A 27368-nucleotide genomic window follows, 5' to 3' on the forward strand; every position below is an offset into this window, starting at 1 on the left:
GTATGTTGTTCTCTCTGTTTTACACATGGGGAACTGAAAAATTAAGTGACTTTGCTCAAGATCAGAGGAAACCTGGTGCTGGAGTGTCAGCTGGAAATTGAATCCAATGATCCCACTTCTCACTATAGTGCTTTTATCTCAAGACTGTTCTCTCTCCCTGAATACATCACCCTTGCCATTTATGTACATTCAAAGGCCAGAAGGGACCACTGTGATCATCTAGTCTGACCTCCTGTATGATACAGGCCATAGAACTTCCCCCAAAATAATTCCTAGACCATAGCTTTTAGAAAAACATCCAATCTTGATTTTAAAATTGCCAGTGATTGAGAATCCAGCATAATCCTTGGTAAATTGTTCCAATAACTGCAGACCAAAATTAAGAGAAAAAAGTCCTACATAAAAAGAACATATTTAAGTTAGCATTTGAAAGTTCAGAAATGCCTGAGTTCCAATTGCCCAGGCAAACTTAATTCTGTCCCCTTGTGCATCCAGCTGGTATACTGACGAAGGTATAACTCCTGTAGGGGAAAAAAGTATGTGATCAGATAATTAAGGACTATCAGAATGCATGTGCACAAAGACAGAAGTAAGGTTGTATGGGCAACTGTAAATCTGGCACTTCTTAACTTGAGCACTTGAATTTGCAACTTAAAAACTTGTGTTTTTTTTTTTTTTACTGTTTTGCTAAGTAAAATAAACCTAGGGGAAAAAAAGCTAAACCAAATTCCATTACATGTGCCTGTGGCAGCCTACTTGCCCATCATGCATCAGGGTCTGTACCCTGGATCTTCAGTGCTGCAGCACAGTTTGTGATCAGTTGAGCAATATTCACTGGCAGCTGAAGGTTACTATCCATGAGGGAAGATGGACCACAAGACCCAGGTGCTGTCTTCAAAGGGTGTTTGATGGAGAAAACCTAGTCTAGATCTCTCCCCTCACATCCTGCCCTGAGGTAGGGGGCTTGAGACCCATGTAATGACTCAAAGGTTGTTGACTCCTGGTCTATACCCTTTGGGAAGTGGTATGCAAAGTCTTCATTAATTTAAGGTTTCACTTGCCAGTAATACATTTTAAATTTACAGAGGGCAGCAGACGGGACCCCAGACTGGCAGCGGACTAAGCGGCTCAGGCCCCTTCCGGTCTGGGGTTCCGTCCGCTGCCAGTCTGGGGTTCTAGCCACTGGCCCCTGCCAGTGGGGTCCCGGGCACCGGCCCCACTCAGCCCTCTGCCGGCCTGGGGTTCCATTAATCTAGGCAGGCAGCAGGCCGGTGACCCTGGCTGGCAGCAGAGTGCCACTAAAAATCAGCTCGCGTGCCACCTTTGGCATGTGTGCCGCAGGTTACCAACCCCTAGTATAGACTATATGCTGTTTCAGGTGGCTGTCTCTCTCTCTCTCTCTCTCTCTCCCCTCCTCCCACCAGCTACATGGAGTTCCCAGGGGGGAATGGGGCCCCAAGACCAGGTACTGGGTCTGGGAGAAAAGTCCACCCCCACCTGGTTCCTGCTCTATATGGTGTCCCCAGAAAAGGGCAAGGACCACATGCCAGATCCTTCCTCATGCTCTTCCTTTCCATCCTCCAGCTGCTCTGGTGTTCTTAGCATAGTGGGTGCTGCACTTCGGAGCATTCACATGTTGACTTGGGTGTGTTTAGAGTTTCCCTGAGGAACACAAACAAGAGAAAGGAAATGGCAATTTTTAATGGTTTGTTTCTCAGCTAAATCTGAATGGAATTTTATGGGATAGACAAGAGATTTCCCTGGCTCTCAGATGCTCCCACGGCTAAATATCAAAGGCCTGCTGCAAACTAAAGGCATGAGAGCAGCAAGAAAAATAGGTCACCAGAATCCTTTATAATGGAAAGCATTAGACAACCTTACTATAGGGGTGACTGAGATTATGGCACAAGCTCTTGTTACTGCACAGTACAGCCAAAAGGAGACCTGTGATTCGGAGGAGAGGAAGGGCCAAACACTTGGGTCTTAAGATGTAGAAGGACTATATTAATTCCAGCAGAAGGTCGCCTTGAATGACACTTTGTTTCCTTGTTTAGTTTAGTTATTTGGTATACAGCCTCTTTAGATGTTACATCATTTGTTAATGTTTTGGCTGAGTCTGATCTTGAAATGAGGTTATTAACCATTTTCTGTTGTGCAGCACTCGGATTGTTTACTTTGGCAGGCTGGAAGAATTATGTGTTCTTTTTAACAGTAGCCCATATTGTACTATCCATTTTCCAGCAGAACTACCCACTGATTTGGTACAATACAGTCTAAGGTTATCATCATAGTTCCAAAACAATGAGTTATTTATTTTTCAGAGAAAGAGAGCTTGCTAAAATGTGATGAACAGAAAGTGTTCTAGTCTTCTCTGAGCCACACTTAGATCACACTTAGAATTCATTAATCTCATTTATATTTAGGGAGTAATGACTATTTTATTAACATGCACACGGGTCTTCAGCTTTGCATTCAACATGTCAAGTGAGGGGGATTTTTCTTCCAGACATCTAAGCAATTAAGCCCCTAACAAAAATTCAAATGTTAAACAGTAAGACAGTACATTGCCTGACTCTGGTTCTAGTCACCTAATGCATTTAGGCATGAAATGAGGTTGAGAGGTGTTTGGCAGAATAGGCAGCATCTAATATGATCTTTTGTGGGGCAGAATGAGTTGTGAAATAACTAGATCAGACTCCAGTGCTGGAATTTTAAGAAGAAATCATTTTTAGAAAGAGTGAATATGAAGATCATTTTCTGATTAATCTAAATTTGGTGTGAGGCCTTCAGTTCAATAAATCAGGGTTGGAATGAGGAGGGGAAAGGGTTTGTGGGGGGAGAGGGAAAAGAGAGAACCAAGTTTAACGAGCTATTTTGGGGCTGTACAATGTCATAAGCAGCTTTTCTATTTTGGCACAGTACAGGAGAGCCACACAGAACTCCATATCTGGTACTGTAACATCAGTGTTAGGCAAAGATTACCCAATTAAGGATATTGAAGGTTTCCTGTACACAACTTAATACATGCTGCCTGAGGTTGAGCTGTAGCAGTCATACTCGCTGTTTCTAGGTCAAGAATCTAAGTCCCCTTTGTTCAAGTGGAAGGGGAGTGGGCTGTGGAATATCTCCATTCCCATATACTGTGTGTGCAAACTGAAGACTTGAGATGCATATTGAATGGGTGGATTTGTTACAAGAAAACACTGAACTCTAATACATTTGAAAATGTTCCTTCTCATTTTCCATAACCTGATTCAGGCCAGTAGAAGCTTGGGGAAATGGTTGCTCCAATTGTTTGACTACCTCAGAACCAGAGAAACCTTTCAGCCTCCTATTGATGCCATGAAAGGCAGCCCTGAATAGAAGAGGAAAGTAACATAGGAAGGTAGGAATTACACCAGGCCTTAAGAACGTCTCAGATACTGGGGAAAGCTTGTCTTTAATAAAATTAGGCTACGTGCAGTCACAGACAAATGATTAAAGAGAAATAAAGTATATACGCACATATTTTGTGACAGGAGAATGGCATTGCTTGCCAACACTAAGGCTATGTCTACATTGGCAACTGAATGACAAAACTTCTGTCTTTCAGATGTGTTTAAAAAAACCACACACCCCCGAAAGACACAAGTTTTACAGACGACAAGCACCAGTGTGAACAGCACTTTATCAGCAGAAGGGCACTCCTACCGACAAAGCTAATCCCACCAGTTGGGGGTGGAAGTTTTTTGTCAGCAGGAGAGCCGACAAACAGCTACACTGTGCCCCTTCTAGTGGCACAGCTGTAGAGACACAGCCATGTCACTAAAAGCTGTGTAGTGTAGACAACCACTGAGACTGGTATTTTAGGCTAATCTGACACATGCTTTTATTACTAGAGCTTTCAAGTAACATTCTGAATTGCTGGACTGGGTGCTGTAAGGATATGAGAATAGTCATACAGGCTGAGCCATAACACAAAGCTTATGTAGGGAATGGAGGTTTCTTGGGCTTTTTTGCTGCTGCTGTTTCGTTTGTTTTTATTGCCATACACCTTCTGCTCTTTCCACCTATAAAACATAATTTGATATGTTTAATCACTGAGAATGGACTGGAACATAACTTTTAAACTATACTTTTAATATTTATGTCCCCTTAAATTAAAGCCATATGTTATGGGTTTTCACATGCCTATGTTTACTAGGAGCATTCATGCTGCTGCAAATGGAGAAAGTGAAGAAATCTCAGTTGTCCTATCTTACTCTACCAGGGATTGGCAACCTTTGGCACGCGGCCTGTCAGGGAAAGCTGCTGGCAGGCCAGGACAGTTTGTTTACCTGCAGCCTCCGCAGGTTCAGCCAATCACAGCTCCCGCTGTCTGCAGTTTGCCGTTCCAGGCCAATAGGGGCTACAGGAAGCAGCATGGGCCAAGGGATGTGCTCGCCGTTGCCTCCCACAGCCCCCATTGGCCTGGAACAGCAAACCAGCGGAGGCTGCAGGTAAACCAACCATTCCAGCCCACCAGCGGATTTTCCTGACAGGCCACATGCCAAAGGTTGCCAATCCCTGATCTAACCTAACACCAACTAATAATTTTTATCCTCTTGAAGTGGTGTGTTGGCCTCCCACTATATCCTGGGAAAGACAGCATCAATTAATATTTTATTGATAATAAAACTGGCCAGGACACTGTTGAATATAAAAACTTCAGACCCAAACCAAATACTCAATGTCCAATGAGGTACCACAATGCTTTTCAGCAACCATATAGATATTAAAGTAAGCAATGTGAGCAATCCATCTGGTGATTTGAGCTAACATTTCAGCTATTTTTGATCTTGAGGCCTACACAAGGGGGCCTTCAGACACTTGAGAGTTGTCTCGGGCAATGCTCCATCAAGATATCTGCACACCAAGCCAAGCAGACTAATGATTTTATTGTTGTCCTGATCTGCCTTTTCCCTAACCTCTATGTCAATCATCAACCTTACTCTATGCCCAAATAGAGACTATTAAATCCTTGAGTACACCGTTCTTATTTGTCTGTAAGACAGCGTGCACACTCTGGCACTATATGAATATAACTACAGAGCAATCTAAATAAAACTTCAGCTATGAAAAGATTAACAGAAAAGAGTTTGAGAGAATACAATGGCAAAAGAAAACAAGATTTTACATGCTCCCCTATAGAAGACTTTAATAATTTGTATGCATCACTAAGATATGAATTAGCAGACCATTTAAAGCTACTGAATAATACAAGTTGCTACAAACCCTTCAGCCATACCATATTAAAATATTAACAATCTTGGATAGCTAAAATATATAAGTATAACCCTAGAAAGTAAATTTTTCTGCCAATTCACTTTGATCACTAGAACGTACCTCACTGTTTATACAGTAGTACCTTTTAACCCAATTTTTTAACAATATAAATTCAGATTTTCAGAAGCTTGTATGTGCAATAAGGCCTGGTCTACACTGGGGGGGGGTTGATCTAAGATAAGTCAACTTCAGCTACGCTCTTCTCATAGCTGAAGTTGTGTATCTTAGATCGACTTAGAATCACTTACTTCATGTCCTCGTGGTGGGGGATCGATGGTCACCGCTCCCTTGTTAACTTTGCTTCCGCCTCTTGCCGAGCTGGAGTTCAGCAGTCGATGGGAGAGTGATCGGGGAGCAATTTATTGCATCTACACTACATGCGATAAATCAGTCCCCGATAGATTGATCACTATCTGCCAATCCAGTGGGTACTGTAGACATACCCTAAGAAACCCAACAAAAAAATTTTTTGAAAGCCTTCACAAAGGTTTCTGATTAAAAGTTGAACATTAAATTTCAGTGTTACCTCCAATTCTGAGAAACTTATCTGCACCTTGTATTTTCTGCTCAACACGCCAATACTTTTCATTAAGGTATACACATTTTGAAATATTATTTTAGTCCTGTTACTGTACAGGAGTACAAGCTTTCAAATTATAGCACGTCAGCATTGATGCAAAAACAACAAGGCTAAACTCTCTAGCATAAATGACAGTAGGTTTGACTCACCAAATTCTATGTTCCATTGAATACAAGCTTTAGAAATCGAAACAATTTAGAAACCAAAGTTGCACACCATCTCGTTTCTGAAAACCACCAGTTTCACTGCATACGTTTTACCAGCTTCACAATGGCACCATCAGAGAAACCCAGGCTACAAAGAAAGTAATTAGCAAAAAAAAAAAACCACTAATTCTATTAGTCTGAACACTGACTGACTGCAAGGGGCAGAAAAATTAAATGTGACCCCCTTACCTCACCTTGACCAAATCTCATAAAAATTTTGCAACTGGGGATATTCAAAATGTTCACAATTTGGATACTTGTCCAAGACATCGGAACTCCTGGAAGATCCCACCAGGCCACGTGGCATCTAGCTCCCCAATACCACTTAAATCCTACTGGTTGGTTGTTTTGTTGCATTCCACTGGTGTTTTCAGGGGACAGACAGGCTCATTTTTTCTTAAAATTCAAGGTAGTTTGTGCTCATACACATGTGTTGAGAAAGGAGGGAGATAAAGAACCCTCTCCTCCTTCAAACCACTGACGCGCTAGAGAACAGCCAAAATGATTTCTGCTAACCAGCCTAACCATGGTGGTGTTTCTGGTTTCCTGATTGGCTGCACCTACAACATGTTGTTTTGATCACTCAACCATTCATTCATCTTAAAAATTAGAATTGAGACATCAGAATGTCCATGCTGGGTCAAACCATAGAGGGTTAGACTTTCTCCACACCATTCATATCCCCACTGGTCATCTTTTTTCCAGGCTGAATAGGCCCCAGCCTCTCATCTCTCCTCATATGGGAGTTCCAGTCTCAATAATTTTGGTTGCCCTTCTCTGTACCTTTTTCCATTTTGAATATATTCTTTTTGAGATAGGGCAACCAGAACTGTACACAGTAATCAAGGTATGGGTTTACCATGGATTTGTACAGTGGCATTGATATTGTTTTTATCTGTCCCTTTCCTAATGCTTCCGAACATCCTCTTAGCTTTTTTGACTGACACTGCACACTGAGCAGATGTTTTTTAGAGGACTCCCCACAATAACTCCAAGGTCTCTTTCCTGAGTGGTAACAGCTAACTTAGACCACATCATTTTCTATGTATAATTGAGACTGTTTTCCAACGTGTTACACTGCATTTCTGAACATTGAATTTCATCTTGTTGCCCCGTCATCCAGTTTTGAGAAGTGTCTTTGTAACTCTTCACAATCAGCTTTGGACTTAACTACCTTGAGTAATTTTGTGTCATCTGCAAACTTTGCCACCTCACTGTTCACACATTTTTTCCAATGTAATGAATACATTTCCTCAGTGTGAATGAGTGGTCAAATATTAGAGTATTAGGTTGCATTAAGAAAAGAGAACAAGAATGAAAATATTAGCACCAGTATATAAATTGATGATGGACTCTCTTGTTCAGATCTGAGCACCCTATCTCAAGGAGGATAAAACAGAAAAATACTTCCAGAGAAGGGCTACAATCTGCCTGAGGACAGATTACTTCTCTCTAAATAAAACTCTTTTGTTAATTATATCAGTTATATAGAGAAACAATGAGACTAGAGAAGGTTAATAGAGACTTCTATTTGCTTTTTCCTCTAACTCAAAACTAATGGGACACCCAATGAAATTAAAAATATTTTAAGTTGATGATAAAAAGGAAAATTTTTAAAAGTTACAGCACAATTAACCTTTGAAACTCACTGCTACCAAGTATTTACAGAAGCAGAACTCAATGTCAAAGAATTAGATATTTATATTGGAAATATTATCCAGTTATACTACTCTGTAGCTAGAAGAGAAATGTAAATAGGATTTCAGCTTTCATGTTTTAAACAGTATGCCAACTTAGGTTCCTTCCTATACGTATATTATTGTATAATGGTTCACCTTGGGCATGCCTTTGGTGGGGCACTTCTGAGAGTACCAGTTCAGGACAAATTGCTTAGAGCAAGGCAGTTACAGCCCAAGGCTGGAGTTCCTTTGCACACCAAGGCAAACTAAACCAGCCAAACAGAGAAGACTCTGGTTTTAACCCACTGGCTAACCATAAGTCATTCAAGCAATTTCCTTAGGTATTCCAGTTTCCCACCAGTGCCACTCGTTATGGGGATGAATGGTTATGAAAACCAACACCCCAGTAAAAGAGAAGTTCTCCCGATCCCAAAGGGCTAACTAAGCCTCAGATCCAAGTCAATATACAAATAAGATCTAATCCACAAATCATGCTGTTGCCAATCATTTAGAATCTAAAATCTAAAAGGTTTATTCATAAAAAAATATATAGAGGAGCTCTAAAATTGGTTAAATTGGATCAATTACATACAGTAAAAGTTTTTGGTTCAGGCTTGTAGCAGTGATAGAATAAACTGCAGGTTCAAATCAAATCTCTGAAGTACATCCACAGCTGAGATGAATCATTCAGCCCTTTGTTCATAGTTTCAGTTTGTAGCAAGGTTCCTCCAGCAGTAACAAGCAGGATTGAAGACAAAATGGAGATGAGACAGCTGCCTTTTATAGTCTCTTCCAGGTGGAAGGACACCTCTTTGTTCTTACTGTGGAAAATTACAGCAGCAAGATGGAGTTTGGAGTCACATGGGCAAGTCATGTGTCCATGCATGACTCAGCTTGCAGGCAGATGCCATTATTTACATGTTTGTTTGAATGTTCTCAGGAAAGCTCAGATGTGGATTGGCATCTCCCAAAGTCCATTGTCAGTTAAGTGTTTCTTGACTGGGCACTTACTGAGAATAGCTCCTTCTCAAGAAGCTGGCCAAATGCTTCACTAAGGATACTTAGAATCAAAACACATTGATATACAAGTATATAGCCAATATTCATAACTTCAGCTACAAACATCACACATACAGATAGCATAATCATAACCAACAAATCACAACCTTTCCATAGACACCTTACACGACAACCTTTGTACAATATTTGCTACAAATATATAACAGTGGTTGCAACAATCATCTATATGGTCACAGTTTGTCAATAACGTCACACTCTAAAACATCCTTTACTGTCCATGGACAGTGAAACAATACCAGACAAAATACACCAACACTCAGATGTGAGATGGTATTCCCTATACTCCTTTAAAATAGAAAAAAAAAGTCTAATAGTTCATTTATTTTCTATGTTTCTGGCTATTTTATGAGCTAAATACTGGACCCTTTTTAATGTGTTGCAATAGAATGGTATTTTTTCTTTTCATTTAAACAATTGTTCAGTTAAGTTTCTTGACAATGGTGATATTATACTGCATGTATTTTAGTCAGATGACCTTTAAAATGTATTTGTTTTACTTTTCTAAGCCCTTTTTAATAAGCATAAATCTGGCACTAGATAAGCTCTTGCGTCATTTTTGTTTTCATAATATGCACGCCTTGGCTCAATAAGGGACTATTTAAAAAAAAAAATCGAAGAGTGGCTTTATTGTCAACAGAACTATTATTCAGTTTCCCTTCTCCAACACTAACTCAAACAAAACAAAGGAAGCCCTCACCTTTCCAGGGTAGTAAGTAGAGTGCTCAGAGAGGTGGGAATGATTCCCAATTTCTTTAATCTACTACACGCTCCAGGATACCTTTTTCTTGGATAATTTATTCCTATGTTATAGATTGCTAAATATTACATCTGCATTGATCCTTTGAAATGTCACTACTTGGGATCTGTCCTTCTATTTGGGCACTTTGACCTACTTTCAGGATGCAATCTCATTTTCCTATGCAATACAAAACACCTTCTTACAACATGGAGGTAGCTCTTGGAAAATTTATGGGAACACACATTAAATGTTTCTTTATACTGAAAGTATGCAAATACAAATGTTTATCATATCTGGCATGTAAATACCTTGCAATGCCACTACAAAAGTGCCATGTGAACATCTGTTCTCACTGTCAGGTGACATTGTAAATAAGAAGCAGACAGCATTATCTCCCATAAATGTAAAGAAACTTGTTTGTCTTAGTGATTGGCTGAAGAAATCTGACTTTGAGTAGACCTATAGGCTCTGAAGTTTTACATTGTTTTGTTTTTTGAGTGCAATGATGTAACAAAATACAAATGTAGATTTTAAGTTGTGCTTTCATGATAAAGAGATTGCATTATGATATTGTATGAGGTGAATTGAAAAATACTTATAATTTTACAGTGCAAATATTTGTAATAAAAATAGAGTACTGTACCCTTTATATTCTGTGTTGTATTAAATATTTTGGATATTTTTCTGTATTTTCAAATATATTCAATTAAATTTCAGTTGGTGCTCTATTGTTTAACAGTGCAATTAATAGTGTGATTAAATTTTTAGTTTATTCGTGTGTTAACTATTAATTCACAGCCCTACTTTTACAAATATCGGTCAGAAATAAACACTGCGAATACCCTTTTCACAGTTATCCTTACACAGTTAAACTTAAGATAGTAAAGTTAGCAGTACCTGAATGACCCTTTCACTCAAATCTATGTCCTCTTGCTTCAACAACAGGGTCTCCAGTACTCAGGCCCCACTGTTCAAGTCCTCCCACTTACCACTCTGTCCCTCCAGCTCTTAAGCCCCTGCTACCCAGCCTTTCCTCCAAAGCCAGTTCCCAGGCTGCTACCTTTGGCCTACTATTCCCACTCCCATGCAGCCTCTTGCTGTCCCCTAAGACAGGCATCAGGCAATATTACCCTTGCCTGTGCTTGCTGGATGTTGGATGCAGAGGTTAACACAGTAAGATTCATTACAACAGATGCAGGCACTATTGCCAACTCTCACTACTTTATGGCCAGTCTTCTGATATTTGGTGGTTTCTTCATTTTCTTATAGCCCTAGCTCTTGAAGCACGTACATGAAAACCTCAGCTTTCATAAGTGGCTTCTAGCCCTTGTTTACCTCCACAGTTGTAGGGGGGGGAAGCTTGAAAGTGTGGCCTAAGTTCATCCTAAAAGCTCAAACCGTAAGGTAAAGAAGGTGGTGGTTTTTTTTTTTTTTAAATCCATACCATCTTCATGAATTTGGGGGTCCTGTCCCATGATTCCTAAATGCTTAAGGTTTGCAATATTGCTGAATTAGAAACTAGTACTCACCATTCTGCAGTCCTCCAATTTGTTTTTCTGCATCATTTAAAATTTTTACAGATCAGTTTACAAAAATGCTTATTTGAAACTTTACAACTTTATACTGATCATTGCATTATTATAGTCACTCTGGTTTCCATTCATTTTCAATATTTGACTAAATATTTTGATGTCCACATACAGAGTCTGTGGCAGGGGTCAGCAACTTTCAGAAGTGGCGTGCCGAGTCTTCATTTACTCTAATTTAAGGTTGTGTGCCAGTAATTAACATTCTTAGAAGGTCTCTTTCTATAAGTCTATAATATATAACTAAATTCTTGTATGTATGGTAAATAAGGTTTTTAATAAGAGTCATTTAAAATTAAATAAAATGCAGAGCTCTTCGGACCAGTGGCCAGGACCCAGGCAGTATGAGTGCCACTGAAAATCAGCTCGTGAGCTGCCTTCAGCAACCATGCCATAGGTTGCCTACTCCTGGTCTATGGGCTTGGCTACATAGAGGAGGTTTTTGTTTATTAACTTTAGTGAGTTCAGAATAAACTGCCTTTATCCCCACAAGCTTTTTTCCAAATAATCTGGTGTCTCATTCTGCATTAGTTAATTCACATTGGAAGTGGAGTAGCTCTAAATTACAATGAATTATCCCTCTGAAGCCTCACAAACACTGAGCAAGATGGGTCACTATGGAGCTTTGAAGAACTCTCAGACAGACGCACTTCATAACACATGAGCAGTCACCCATACAATGCACTGGGATCTCAGAAGAAAAAGGAGCCATTGAAAAGTAACTACAGCCGTTTCCACCAAGTCCACAGACAAGTGAAAACCTCATGGTTAGAAGGTATTAGAGCAGGGTCTCAAACTCAATTTACCTTAGAGCCAGTGCCAATCCTCAAATCCTCCCACAGGGCCAATAATGTCACTGAAGATAGTGTTCAGAAAATATACAATATAAACATTTCAGATTTCTTAGAAATAATAACTGTCTGTCATAAACAGATAGTTAAGAGTTAATGTCTCTTACCTGTAAAGGGTTAACAAACAGTGAACCGGACACCTGACCAGAGGACCAATCAGGAAACAAGATACTTTCAAATCTCGATGGAGGGAAGCCTTTGTGTGTGTTCTTTGTCTTTGTTCTCTCTCGGATCTGAGAGGGACTGGACATACTACAGGATCTAATTTTCTATTCAAGTAGTAAGTGCAAGTAGAAAGGCGGTTTAGTCTTTTTGACTGGTTTTCTTTACTTGCAAATGTGTATCTGGCTGGTAGAGTTCTAATGTGTATTTGGCTGAAAGTATTTTAAGTTGTATTTCTGTTGGAGGAGGCTTTTTCTCCAGTTTCTATAAGCTGACAGACCCTGTAACTTTTACCATCTAAACTGTAGAGATAGGAAAAAAAAAAGTAAAAGTTTTCTTTTTATTAAAAGTTGTGCTTTTAAGACCTGTCTGGTTTTCTCCCCTTGTTGAGGCTCAAGGGAATTGAGTCTGTACTTAACAGGGAAGGAGAAAGAGGGGAAAAGGGTGGAATCCCTTTGTTTTAGATTCACGGAGCTTGAATCTGTCTCTCTCTCCAGGAGCCCAGGGAGGGAACACCTGGAGGGGAAGAGAAGGGGAGGGAAATGGTTTATTCCCCTGTGTTGTAAGACTCAAGGGATTTGGGTCTTGGGGTCCCCAGGGAAGGTTTTTGGGGGGACCAGAGTGCCCCAAAACACTATGTTTTGGGGTGGTGGCAGTGTATCAGATCTAAGCTGGTAATTAAGCTTAGGGGAATTCATGCTGGTACCCCAACTTTTGGACTCTAAGGTTCAGATTGGGGAAAGATACCATAACACTGTCATACAACTTTATACAATTCTTTGCCTGCCAAAGTTTTTAGTGTTTGCCAGATACCTGGCAATGCTTCAGTTCTGTCAGTTTGTTGATGTTTGGCCTCAGTGACTGAGCAGTTGAAACCTTCAGGATTGCAGCAAGGTGTGCATCAGATAGTTGTGTTCGGCATTCTGACTTATTTATATTCATTGTGGGGAAAAAAAGGTGACACTGCCTCCATGTCTGACTCTGCCCAGCAACTAATGATGGTATCTCTGTCCCTTTCCCCCAGCCAATGAGAGCTGCGGGGGGCAGCGCCTGCAGCAGATGGAGCTGGCAGCACGGCTGCATCTGTCTCTCCTCAGCAGGCTGCAATGGGGAGGTTCTCAGGCCGCAGATGGCCCACGGGCCGCGACTTTGAGACCCCTGTATTAGAGGCTAATGACAGATCTATAGCAGTTGGACACTCACTCTTTGTCTTTCACTAGATCATCCTACAAGATCAGTGTTGTCTTTGCTCTACATCCAGACAAATCAGGAGGTGAAATTAGAAAAGGAACTCAGGACTCTCAATCTCACCACAGCTGCTCAGCCACAAACCCTTTCCAAAAGAGAGAGATCAGGGATAGGAGATCACTGGATAGACAGTCATCCTCAGAAGATTGTTTCTTGAGGCAATGCCAAATAGTTCCTAATGTAAAAGGAAGCTCTCTCATAACTTCCTACAGGAGGGTAAACTCTTCAGCAACAATGGACCCAATTCTCTGTGTAATCACAAAGCTAAGCTACTTTGTTTTCACAGGCTGGGGGAAGGCTTTATGTATCCTGGCTAAGTGTGTCAGGTAACACACAATATTTTAAATCACACTATTAAACTGCTAAAATCTGTAAATAGCATATACAACTTCTATCAGACAGACAATGCACTGTTGCAGACCAATGCTAAAAATATTCTTACTCTAAATTATAAGTATAGTCATCTACCAAAGAGAACCTTAGGCTGAGAAAAAAGCAAATGCCCTAAGTTCTCATTATGCTCACACTCTGCAGTAAATTTATTTTTAGTAGAAAAACCAAAAACTTTATCCTATTCCCAAAAGCCGAACTCCCTGTTCTAGGCTGGACCCTTGGGAAGATATACATCACATGTACAGTGAACAAGGGGAATGCAACACAAGTGAAACATTCAGACCACAGAACAACTGCATCATTTAACACATTCTTTTGGGGCTGAAAGCTCTAAGGTTCCTACCAGAAAGTTGTGACTAAAAATTATTTCCCCATGTCAGTAAGATATTAATGAAAAGCCATCATATATCAGAGCTGGAAAGAATTACATTACACAATCTAGATCCCCAGGTGTTACAGAGCATTGTGCTTGAAGATTTTTCCTAAAATGTGGCAGTTAGAATCTGGGCTGATGTATTTTGTATAGCACTACACCCCAATACCTATTAAGACAATAGGTCCCAAAACCTAAAGACTTCAAACAAACACACACAAAGCCCTGATTTGTGTAGTTCATGAATCTTCAGCTATCCCTCGATACGAGGATGATGTCTGAGTTTAAGTGGTTGAGGAGCCAAATTCATGCCCTGCAGATTTTCCCATAAAGTGACAAATGTAAACTTGGAGGAGACATAGCTGTTGGCTAGAGTGTTGTGCCCTTTCTTTCCTCCTCTGTCACTTCAAGTACGAAAAGGTTGTTACAAAGAAGAAGGAGAAAAATTGTTGTTCTTAACCTCTGAGGATAGGACAAGAAGCAATGGGCTTAAATTGCAGCAAGGGCGGTTTAGGTTGGACATTAGGAAAAACTTCTTAACTGTCAGAATGGTTAAGCACTGGAATAAGTTGCCTTGGGAGGTTGTGGAATCTCCATCATTGGGGATTTTTAAGAGCAGGTTGGACAAACACCTGTCAGGGATGATCTAGATAATACTTAATCCTGCCTTGAGTGCAGGGGACTAGTCTAGATAACCTCCCGAGGTCCCTTCCAGTTCTATGATTCTCTGTCTCATGAGCATATTGGCTCTCCTCAAAGTGAGCTGTGGCTTGGTGTATGGTACGATGCCACTGTGTTCTGTTCTGCACCAAGTCCTCCCACTTTATTAGGTTGACACCTCCCTTTTTAAGATGTACTTTCAGTATGTCTTTGCAATACTTCCACTGCCCTCCGCAAGCCCTTCTTCCCTAACTTAACTGAGAGAAGAAGACTTGCTTTGGAGTCAAGTGTCAGGCATACATACACAGTGGCCAGCCCAGCAGAGATAGTATATCTTGATCTATGCTTCTGTACTGCTGATGTTGGCTGCAGAGAGAATGCTTATGTTAGTGCGTCAGTCTTCCCAGCTGATCCTGAAGCAGCGCTGCTGGAACCACTCCAGCCGCTTGAGATGACGTCTGTAGGTTACCCAGGTCTCACACCCATAGAGAAAAGTAAAGATGACAACTGCCTTGTAAACCAAGGATCTACAAACAGATACCAAGATCTTACCATTGAAGATTCGTTTGAGTAGTCTTCCAAAAGATGTGCTGGCACAGTGGATCTTGTATTCAATTTCTGTGTCAATTCTGGCTGTTTGGAAGAGATGGCTGCCAAGGTATGGCAAATGGTCCACATTTTCCAGGGGTTCTCTGCTGATGGTGAGTTGTGGAATACTATCCTTAAGGGGCAAACTACCCCATTATGTACCGCAAGCTTTGTACCAACAACGTCCAACAATATGTCTACAAAACCCACAGAAGCAAGCCTCCCAGCCCAGGTCAACAGCCCCCCTCTAGGGTTCAGAGCCTGAGCTCCATCCCAAGCCACAACTTCAAAGAGCCATCTATACAGCTATTTCTAGAGTATTAGCATGAACCTGAGTCTGTCAGTCCAGGCTGGGAGATATACCCTAATTCTACACATTGACCTGTATGGGTGAACCTCTGTGCCTACACCGAGGCCCGCGGATTTCACAGATCATCTTGCAGAATCAGGCATTAATTTTTATTTGTCCATTTCATGCTTACAGAATGTTTCGATCCCTCTATTATGAGTAAAACAGTGTTTTGTAACTATGTAACTTTTATAACTCCTCCCCAGTCCCTCAAACAGAGGCGAAAGGAGAATAGGTTTTAGGGCTGAATATGCTCAATGATTTTTATATTTAGTGTAATAGAGGAATTATGTTGTGCTTATAGCTATTTATAGTGCCCAGGCTCTAGAGGCAGACCGCTGGTGCAGCTTACTAACCAAGTGTTCTTTGCAGGCCACTTTAATACCCTGCTCCTTAAAGAAAATCATACAGGTGAATCCTTGTATTGAGCCTTCTTGACAACAAGTGGGGTTCCTGGCAGGGCAGCACTCCATCTACACACCTCTTAGTGCAGTGACAGAATCTTAGTGAGAAAGAAAACCTGGCTCTGTCCAGAATTTGTCTGTCTCTAGTCCAGAGGTGGCAGTGTTCTACCAAACGTACCCAGAATGCCAGTGAATTACCCCAACATGAGCCAACAGTGAAAGTAAATGACACAAGCTAATGTACTGAGCTTTTGTATTCCATCTACTAACCGATGGTATCAACATTTTAAGATGGAATAATTTATGTACCAGAAATGCGAGTTGTGAGTTTTACAAGTGAATACAATAATAAAAAACCCTTCTTGGCATCTTAAGCCTTCAGTCAGATCCTATACCCAATACCAAGTGATTCATGTAACTAATCCACGTGAATTACAAACAGTGAATATACACAAACTGTCTGTGAGCCAGATGCAGACAAAGAATTACTAGCTACAGAAATTCATGAATAAAGAAGAGTGTCACCATCAGCTCATGCAACATTCTGTGCAGCTGTTGAATAAATTTATTCACTCAACCCATTCTTTCCAGACACGAAATAAAACTCACAGAGTCACTATGGTGCGGCGAGAATGGGGAGTTTTTCCAAGAGACTTATATTCAAATGGGTTTGTCCTATATAGAGGGAACTGGTTCCCTGGAGCTCAAAGTAAAGATTTGCCCCTCACCCCACAAATGCTTCTTCCTGCCAAGGAGTCAGACTCTATTGGTGAAGCCTCCACAAGGAGCTTTGGGCAAAAAAATTTTGGGCCCCTTTCCCACTCTTCATCAATGGATCCTAGCTGAATCTAATCCTTGGAAAGTTCTATACAAGTATTATAATTTTGAGCTAGAATTTGTAAGAGATTGATGCTTTGTCAGTTCCTCATTAATTTAATTCCCTTGCCGCATCAGGATGATAAAGCTTTTTTATCATTTCACTGTCTTCCCAGGGCAATTTAGCTCAGTCTTGAGAATTTGACCTCCAGTTTCTCTCATGAGTAATACGTCAAAGCATTCATTCAGTCCTAAGGGTATCAAACTGATCCGTCACTAAACTTTCAGCCCTGCTTAAAGGCCTTACTGCTTCCTTGATTGCCTGGATGCTTGCTTCTCAAATATTTAAAGCATTTCTCATTGTGTTCACCTTTATTAATATTTGCACTTGTAGTTCTTGCCAAAGTACAACCTCCCAAATTGATCCTCAGGCCCAGTGCAAGTTAGTTATTTTCCCTTAATTATTTTCAAAATTTCTTCATCGACATACATGATAATAGGCATCACAGAAATTTGATGGAACAGTGATAATCAATGAAACACAGTAATAGCAGGGTACAAAATATATAGGAAAGACAGAATAGACCATGGTGGTGGGAGAGTGGCATTATAGAAACAATATATTAAAAATCTTAAATGAATCAGAATACCACAGACTCTCTATAGACAGAAATTCCATGCTTGGATAATAAGAGTAACAGAGTAGAAATATATTACCAGTTACCTGACCAGAATAGCAATGATGACTGTGAAATGCTCAGGGAGATAAGATAGCCTACAAAAACAAAACCCAACATTGACTGGTCACCTGAGAACGGCATGCAGAGATAATGTTTCTCGACTCCATTAATGAATATTTCTTGGAGCAGCTAGTCGTGGAACCCACAACAGGAGAGAGAATTCTTGATTTAATCCCAAGTGCAGCAGAGGATCTAGTCTAAGAGGTGAATATAGCTGAACTGCTCGGTACTAGTGACCGTAGTGTAAATAAATCCAACATCCTTATGGGGAGGGAAATACTAAAGAAACCTACTACAGTAGCATTTAACTTCAAAAAGAGGAACTATGAAAAAAAGCGTACAAGCTAGTTAAATGGAAATTAGAAGGAAAAGTCAGAAGAGTGATATGCCAGCAAGCTGTATGAAAACATAAGAGAAACATATATATACACACCCCAAATAAAAAAGAATAGTAAGAGGACGAAAAATGTCACCATGGCTAAACAGCAGAGTTACAGAGTCAGTTAGAAGCAAAAAATCATTCTTTAAAAATTGGAAGTCAATTTTTACTGATAAAAATAGAAGAGAACAAACTCTGGCAAGCAAATGTAAAAATATAATTAGACAGGCCAAAAGAGATTTAAGATTAGTTTTTATCTTTTGCTAGTTAAACAGGAAAAAACTTTTTTGAATATGTTAGAAGCAGGAAGCCTGCCAAATAATCAGCGAGGCTAAGATACTAAAGGAGCACTCAGGGAAGACAGGGCCATTGCAAAAAATTAATTCAGCTTCTCTGCATTTGTCTTCAGTGCAAAGGGTGAGAGAGAGAGAAAGAGAGAGAGAGAGAGATCCTCAGATCAGATGCCCTAAAAGCATGTTCAGATATGGGGAATTGTCCCAGTCTGAGGTTTCAGTGGAGGAGGTTTTGGAACAAATTGATAAATTAAACAATAAGAAGTCACCAGGACTAGATGGTATTCAACCACAAATTCTGAAGGACTTCAAATATGAAATTGCAGAACTACTAACTGTGGTATGTAACTGTAATAACCTTAGTCCCAGATTTGGACCTTAGCGTCCAAAATATGGGGGTTAGCATGAAAACCTCCAAGCTTAGTTACCAGCTTGGACCTGGTACCTGCTGCCACCACCCAAAAAATTAGAGTGTTTTGGGGCACTCTGGTCCCTCTGAAAAACCTTCCCTGGGGACCCCAAGACCCAAATCCCTTGAGTCTCACAACAAAGGGAAATAATCCTTTTTCCCTTCCCCCCTCCAGGTGCTCCTGGAGAGATACACAGACACAAGCTCTGTGAATTCAAACAGAGTGAATCTCCCTCTCTGTTCCCAATCCTGGAAACAAAAAGTACTTTCCTATTCCCCCAGAGGGAATGCAAAGTCAGGCTAGCAATCCAACACACAAATCTCCCCGATTCCTTCCTCCCACCAATTCCCTGGTGAATACAGACTCAATTTCCCTGAAGTAAAGAAAAACTCCAACAGGTCTTAAAAGAAAGCTTTATATAAAAAGAAAGAAAAATAAGTACAAATGTTCTCTCTGTATTAAGATGACACAATACAGGGCAATTTCTTAAAAGAATATTGAATAAACAGCCTTATTCAAAAAGAATACAAATCAAAGCACTCCAGCACTTATATTCATGCAAATACCAAAGAAAAGAAAACCATAGAACTTACTATCTGATCTCTTTGTCCTTACACTTAGAAACAGAAGACTAGAAAGTAGAGCTACTTCTCCAAAGCTCAGAGAAGGCAGGCAGCCAGAAACAAAGACCCTAGACACTCAATTCCCTCCACCCAAAGTTGAAAAAATCCGGTTTCCTGATTGGTCCTCTGGTCAGGTGCTTCAGGTGAAAGAGACATTAACCCTTAGCTATCTGTTTATGACACGCCCCCCAAATTGCAGACAGTGGGGAAGCTCACTGGCGGTGATTTCCTTCTAGAACTTGAAAATAAACAGATTAATACAACACATACACCTTTACATATACTCCTAAGTATATAACTAATACACTTCTACATTTTAAGAACACTTTTTAACTACTGGATTCTGGGAAACTCTCACGGGAGAGTGCATCAGCAACTTTATTAGAAGCTCCTGTGATGTGTTGAATTTCAAAATCAAAATCTTGGAGAGCTAAACTCCAACGAAGAAGTTTCTTGTTGTTCCCCTTGGCAGTATGAAGCCACTTTAGTGCAGCATGGTCAGTTTGTAGTTGGAACCGCCGTCCCCAAACATATGGGCGTAGCTTTTCCAGGGCGTACACAATGGCATAGCATTCCTTTTCACTGACTGACCAGTGACTTTCCCTCTCAGACAGTTTCTTACTGAGAAACACGACAGGATGGAAGTTGTGATCTGTTGCTTCCTGCATGAGCACTGCTCCTATACCACGCTCAGATGCATCCGTGGTTACTAGGAATGGCTTGTCAAAATCCGGGGCCCTGAGCACAGGGTCAGACATGAGCGTTGCCTTAAGTTGGGTAAAGGCCTTTTGACACTCATCAGTCCACTTAACTGCATTTGGCTGGGTCTTTTTGGTCAGGTCGGTCAGTGGGGCAGCGATTTGGCTGTAGTGTGGTACAAATCGCCTGTAGTATCCGGCCAAGCCTAAGAAGGATTGGACCTGCTTCTTTGACTTTGGGACAGGCCACTTTTGGATAGCATCCACCTTGGCCTGTAGGGGGTTTATGGTTCCTCGACCCACCTGGTGCCCCAGGTAAGTCACTCTGTTTTGGCCTATTTGACACTTTTTGGCCTTAACAGTTAGTCCTGCCTGCCTGATGCGCTGAAAGACCTTTTCCAGGTGTAGTAGGTGTTCGGGCCAGGAGTCTGAAAAAATGGCCACATCATCGAGGTAGGCAACTGCAAATTCTCCCAGTCCAGCTAGTAGACCATCTACCAGCCTCTGGAAGGTGGCGGGTGCATTTCGAAGGCCGAAAGGAAGGACATTGAATTCATACACCCCCGCATGGGTGACGAATGCTGACCTCTCCTTGGCAGGTTCATTTAGCGGTACTTGCCAGTACCCCTTGGTTAAGTCTATTGTAGAGATGAACTGGGCACGTCCCAACTTTTCCAATAGCTCATCGGTACGTGGCATTGGATAGTTGTCCGGACGAGTTACAGCATTGAGCTTACGGTAGTCCACGCAAAAGCGTATTTCCCCATCTGGTTTGGGTACCAGAACCACTGGAGATGCCCATGCACTGGTAGATGAGCGGATTATACCCATCTGTAGCATGTTCTGGATCTCCCGTTCTATAGCAGCTTGGGCATGAGGAGACACTCGGTAGGGTGGGGTTCTGATTGGGTGAGCATTACCTGTATCAATGGAGTGGTATGCCCGTTCAGTCCGTCCTGGGGTGGCTGAGAACAATGGGGCGAAGCTAGTGCACAGCTCCTTGATTTGTTGCCGCTGCAGACGTTCCAGGGTGGTTGAGAGGTTCACCTCTTCCACGCCACCGTCTTTTTTCCCGTCGTAGTAGACACCGTCAGGCCACTCAGCATCCTCTCCCTGGACTGTAAACTGACAAACCTGTAAGTCTCTGGAATAGAAAGGCTTGAGAGAATTAACATGGTACACTTTAGGCTTTAGTGAGGAATTGGGAAATGCTATGAGGTAGTTTACAGCTCCCAGGCGCTCTTGGACCGTGAATGGCCCTTCCCATGATGCTTCCATCTTATGGGCCTGTTGCGCCTTCAAGACCATAACCTGGTCTCCTACCTTGAAGGAACGTTCTCTGGCATGTCTGTCATACCAGGCCTTTTGCTCTTCCTGAGCATCCTTTAGGTTCTCTCTAGCAAGGGCTAAAGAGTGTCGGAGGGTGCTTTGTAGGTTGCTTACAAAGTCCAGAATGTTAGTTCCTGGAGAAGGCGTAAACCCCTCCCATTGCTGCTTCACCAACTGTAATGGCCCCTTAACCTCGTGACCATACACAAGTTCAAATGGTGAAAACCCTAAACTGGGATGTGGTACAGCCCTGTAGGCAAACAGCAACTGCTGCAACACTAGGTCCCAATTATTGGAGAATTCGTTGATGAATTTTCGTATCATGGCCCCCAAAGTTCCATTGAACCTTTCCACCAGGCCATTGGTTTGATGGTGGTACGGGGTGGCAACCAAGTGATTCACCCCATGAGTTTCCCACAGTTTTTCCATGGTCCCTGCCAGGAAATTAGACCCTGAATCTGTAAGGATGTCGCAGGGCCAACCTACCCTGGCAAAGATGTCTGTTAGGGCCAGGCACACAGTGTTAGCCCTGGTGTTGCCTAGAGCGACTGCTTCTGGCCATCGGGTAGCAAAGTCCACTAAAGTCAGTACGTACTGCTTTCCTCTGGGCGTCTTTTTTGGGAAAGGGCCCAGAATATCCACAGCTACTCGCTGAAATGGGACCTCAATTATGGGGAGTGGCTGGAGAGGGGCCTTGACCTGGTCTTGAGGCTTTCCCACTTTTTGGCATACCTCACAAGACCGGACATACTTGGCAACGTCCTTGCCCATCCCCTCCCAGTGGAAGGACTTCCCCAACCGGTCCTTGGTTCTGTTCACCCCAGCATGGCCACTGGGATGATCATGGGCTAAGCTTAAGAGCTTCCCCCGGTACTTAGTTGGAACCACCAACTGTTTTTGCCGCTGCCATTCTTCCCGGTGTCCACCAGAAAGAATTTCCTTGTACAAAAGTCCTTGGTCTATAACAAACCGGGATCGATTAGAAGAGCTGAGAGGCGGTGGGGTGCTCCGTGCCGCCGCCCACGCTTTCTGAAGGCTGTCATCCGCTTCCTGCTCAGTCTGGAACTGTTCCCTTGAGTCTGGGGTCACCAGTTCTTCCTCAGACTGTGGACTTGGGCTTGGTCCCTCTGGAAGCGATGTAGGTGATGGGGTTGTTTCCAGTGCTGGTGAACCGCTCTCCGCTGGTGCACCTGAGGGTATTTCAGGCTCTGGCTGAGCCTTTTGGGTATGGCTGTCTTGTGCTTCTGCCAGTTCTGGCTCGCTGGCGCCCTCTGGCGTTGAGTTTGAAGATGGGTTTGCACTTGCTGGTGCTGGTTGCTGTTCCAGTTCCGGGCCTGGGACTGGAGATGCTGTGGCTGTTTCAGTGGTAGGCATGGAATCCGGGTCCTCTACCTCTGTCTGGGTCTCTGGTAACACAGACGGGGCCTCTGTGGACGGTTCAGGAACAGGAATGGGTCTGGAAGCTTGCCTGGTTTGGCTACGTGTAACCATTCCCACTCTCTTGGCCCGCCTCACCTGGTTGGCCAAGTCTTCCCCCAGTAGCATGGGGATAGGATAATTGTCATAGACTGCAAAAGTCCACATTCCTGACCAGCCTTTGTACTGGACAGGCAGTTGAGCTGTAGGCAAGTCTACAGCTTGTGACATGAAGGGGTAAATTGTAACTTTGGCCTTTGGGTTGATGAATTTGGGGTCAACGAAGGATTGGTGGATAGCTGACACTTGTGCTCCCGTGTCTCTCCACGCAGTAACCTTCTTTCCGCCCACTCTCAAATTTTCCCTTCGCTCCAAGGGTATTTGAGAGGCATCCGGGCCTGGGGATCTTTGGTGTGATGGTGGTGTAATGAATTGCACTCGCATGGTGTTCTTGGGACACTTGGCCTTGATATGTCCCAGTTCATTACACTTAAAGCATCTTCCATCTGATGGATCACTGGGCCGAGGTGAGTTACTGGAGACTGGTGAGGTTGAAGGGTAGGGTATCTGTGGCTTTACTTGGGTGGTATGTGGGGTCTTTGGCTGTCCTCGGTTGTAGGGTTTATGGTCTGTGTGCCCCCTGGGGTAATCGTTCCCCTTGACAGTAGCTTTTTTGCTTTCTGCCAGTTCCATCCATTTGGCTCCAATCTCCCCCGCCTCAGCGATATTCTTGGGGTGTCCATCTTGTATGTACCGTGTGATGTCTTCAGGAACACCATCCAAGAACTGCTCCATTTGTATGAGGAGGTTCAGTTCTTCCAAGGTTTGAATGTTGTTTCCTGTTAGCCAGGCCTCATAGTTTTTTGCAATGTAGTAGGCGTGTTTGGGAAATGACTCCTCTGGTTTCCACTTTTGGTTTCTGAAACGCCGACGGGCATGATCTGGGGTTATCCCCATCCTGTATCTGGCCTTGGTTAGAAAAAGTTTATAGTCATTCATTTGGTGCTTAGGCATTTCAGCTGCCACCTCTGCTAAAGGTCCACTGAGCTGTGACCTCAATTCTACCATGTACTGGTCTTCGGGAATGCTGTACCCAAGACAGGCTCTTTCAAAATTTTCCAAGAAGGCCTCGGTGTCATCACCTGCCTTGTAGGTGGGAAATTTCCTGTGCTGTGGAGCAATATTTGGCGCCGGGTTGTTAGGGTTGGCTGGCACATGCAGCCCAGCTTTTGCCAATTCCAGTTCATGTTTTCTCTGTTTTTCCTTCTCTTCATTCTCTTTTTGTTGTTTTTCCATTTCTTTTTGGTGCTTTTCCATTTCTCGGCGGTGCTTTTCCATTTCTCGGCGGTGCTTTTCCATTTCTCGGCGGTGGGCCACCTCTTCTTCTTCTAGTTTTCTTTTGTGTGCTGCCTCTTTGATTTGTTCTTCTCTTTCTTTCATCTCCATCTGTCGCCTGTGTTCAGCTTCTTTGATTTGTTCTTCGGCCGCAATTTTTGCCTTAGAAGTCATGATTCCTGTTTTCTGGTGTTGGGGTGCCCTCCGGTGTTTATCTTCTGAACTGCAGGTTCTCTGTTGCCTCCTGAAGTCTGCCTAGCAACAGTGCCTTTAGCTAATTTTCCTTTTCTCTCTCTAGCTAATGTTCAATGAAGGGAAACCAGAAAAACCACTTTATTTGCATGCATATAAGTGCTGGTACGACTCTCAATGGGAGTGCTATTGTGTGACAAAAGACTGTTAATAGTCCTTAACGACTTCTGCTTAACATGCAAGCCACAAACTGCCAGAGAGAGCAGAAAAAAAAAATTTCTCTCTGGTTCCCTTTTAAAACCAAACTGTTCCTCTCTGCTAAAAAGCCCTTAGCAGAGAAAAGAAAAATATAATATTCCTACTGGCTTCTGGATTCTAGTCCCACCAGCTGCACACCATGTAATAACCTTAGTCCCAGATTTGGACCTTAGCGTCCAAAATATGGGGGTTAGCATGAAAACCTCCAAGCTTAGTTACCAGCTTGGACCTGGTACCTGCTGCCACCACCCAAAAAATTAGAGTGTTTTGGGGCACTCTGGTCCCTCTGAAAAACCTTCCCTGGGGACCCCAAGACCCAAATCCCTTGAGTCTCACAACAAAGGGAAATAATCCTTTTTCCCTTCCCCCCTCCAGGTGCTCCTGGAGAGATACACAGACACAAGCTCTGTGAATTCAAACAGAGTGAATCTCCCTCTCTGTTCCCAATCCTGGAAACAAAAAGTACTTTCCTATTCCCCCAGAGGGAATGCAAAGTCAGGCTAGCAATCCAACACACAAATCTCCCCGATTCCTTCCTCCCACCAATTCCCTGGTGAATACAGACTCAATTTCCCTGAAGTAAAGAAAAACTCCAACAGGTCTTAAAAGAAAGCTTTATATAAAAAGAAAGAAAAATAAGTACAAATGTTCTCTCTGTATTAAGATGACACAATACAGGGCAATTTCTTAAAAGAATATTGAATAAACAGCCTTATTCAAAAAGAATACAAATCAAAGCACTCCAGCACTTATATTCATGCAAATACCAAAGAAAAGAAAACCATAGAACTTACTATCTGATCTCTTTGTCCTTACACTTAGAAACAGAAGACTAGAAAGTAGAGCTACTTCTCCAAAGCTCAGAGAAGGCAGGCAGCCAGAAACAAAGACCCTAGACACTCAATTCCCTCCACCCAAAGTTGAAAAAATCCGGTTTCCTGATTGGTCCTCTGGTCAGGTGCTTCAGGTGAAAGAGACATTAACCCTTAGCTATCTGTTTATGACAGTAACCAATCGCTTAAATCAGCCTGTGTGCCAAGTGACTGGTGGATAGCTAATGTAACATTTTTTAAAAGGCTCCAGTGGTGATCCTGGCAATTATAGGCTGATGAGCCTCATTCCAGTACCAGACAAAGTGGCTGAAATGATAGTCAAGAATGCAATATCAAACACATAGATGAACACAATATGTTGGAGAAGTGTTATCACAGCTTTTGTGAAGGGAATTCATGCTTTGATATATTAAAATTCTTTGAGGGGGGTCAACAAACATGTGGATAAAGGTGATCTAGTGAACATAGTGTATTTGGGACTTTCAGAAAGCCTTTGACAAGCTCTCACAGCAAAGACTCTGAAGCAAAATAAGATGTCATGGGATAAGAGGGAAGGTCCTCACACAGATCAATAGCTGGTTAAAGGAAAGGAAACAAAAGGTAGGAATAAATGATCAGTTTTCTCAGTGGAGGGAGAGGTAAATAGCAAGGTCACTCAAAGATCTGTACTGGGGTTTGGACTTTTCAATTCACAGATTATGTGGAAAGGAAATAAACAGTGAAGTCTGCAGATGATACAAAATTACTCAAGACAGTTAAGTCTGAAGATGACTAGGAAGAATTACAAAGGGATCTCACAAAACTAGGTGACTGAACAACAAAATGGCAGATGAAATTTAATGTTGATAAGCGCAAAGTAATGCACATTAGAAAACATAATCCCAACTCTACATACAAAACAGTGGGGTCTTGTGATGAGGCCACTCAACCCCAGAGTGCCTCCTGCTGCTGCAAGCAGTTCTGCAGTCCTTTTCACACTCCTGGCACCCCCTATATGTTGTCAATCTCACTTGGTGGGTCTTCAGTGGTGCAGCCCACCAGTTGGGTCACACAACCAAAATGATGGACTTTCTGATTCCCTGGAAGGCTAACAGAAACTGTCTATCTGCCCTCTCCAAGGTCTTCAGCCACAGCTCTGGGCCTTTTAAAATTCAGCCCTTCGCTTGCACTTCCAAACAAGCCTCATCCCCTTCTTGGGGTTTACACCACTTCAGTGGTGAGTAACACTTCCTTATTGACTTTCTCCATACCATTTTATAAACCTCAAATTATATCCCCCCTTAGTCGTCTCTTTTCCAAGCTGAAAAGTCCCAGTCTTATTAATCTCTCCTCATACGGAAGCCATGCCATACCCCTAATCATTTTTGTACCCTTTCTGAACCTTTTCCAATTCCAAATATCTTTTTTGAGATGGAGCGGCCACATCTGCACTCAGTATTCAAGAATTGGGTGTACCATGGATTTATATAGAAGCAATATGATAATTTTCTGTCTTACCATCTGTCCCTTTCTTAATGATTCCTAACATTCTGTTCGCTTTTTTGACCTCCACTGCACAGTGAGTGGATGTTTTCAGAGAACTATCCAAAATGACTCCAAGATTTCTTTCTTGAGTGGCAACAGCTAATTTAGACTCCATTATTTTATATGTAGAGTTGGGATTATGTTTTCCAATGTGCATTACTTTGCATTTACCAACATTGAATTTCATCTGCCATTTTGTTGCCCAGTCACCCATTTTTGAGAAATCCTTTTGTAGCTCTTCACAGTCTGCCTGAGATTTAACTATCTTGAGTAGTTTTGTATTATCTGCAAATTTTGCCACCTCACTATTTACCCCTTTT

The sequence above is a fragment of the Gopherus flavomarginatus genome, chromosome 3, assembly GCF_025201925.1.
Source record: "Gopherus flavomarginatus isolate rGopFla2 chromosome 3, rGopFla2.mat.asm, whole genome shotgun sequence".
Classification (NCBI taxonomy): Eukaryota; Metazoa; Chordata; order Testudines; family Testudinidae; genus Gopherus; species Gopherus flavomarginatus.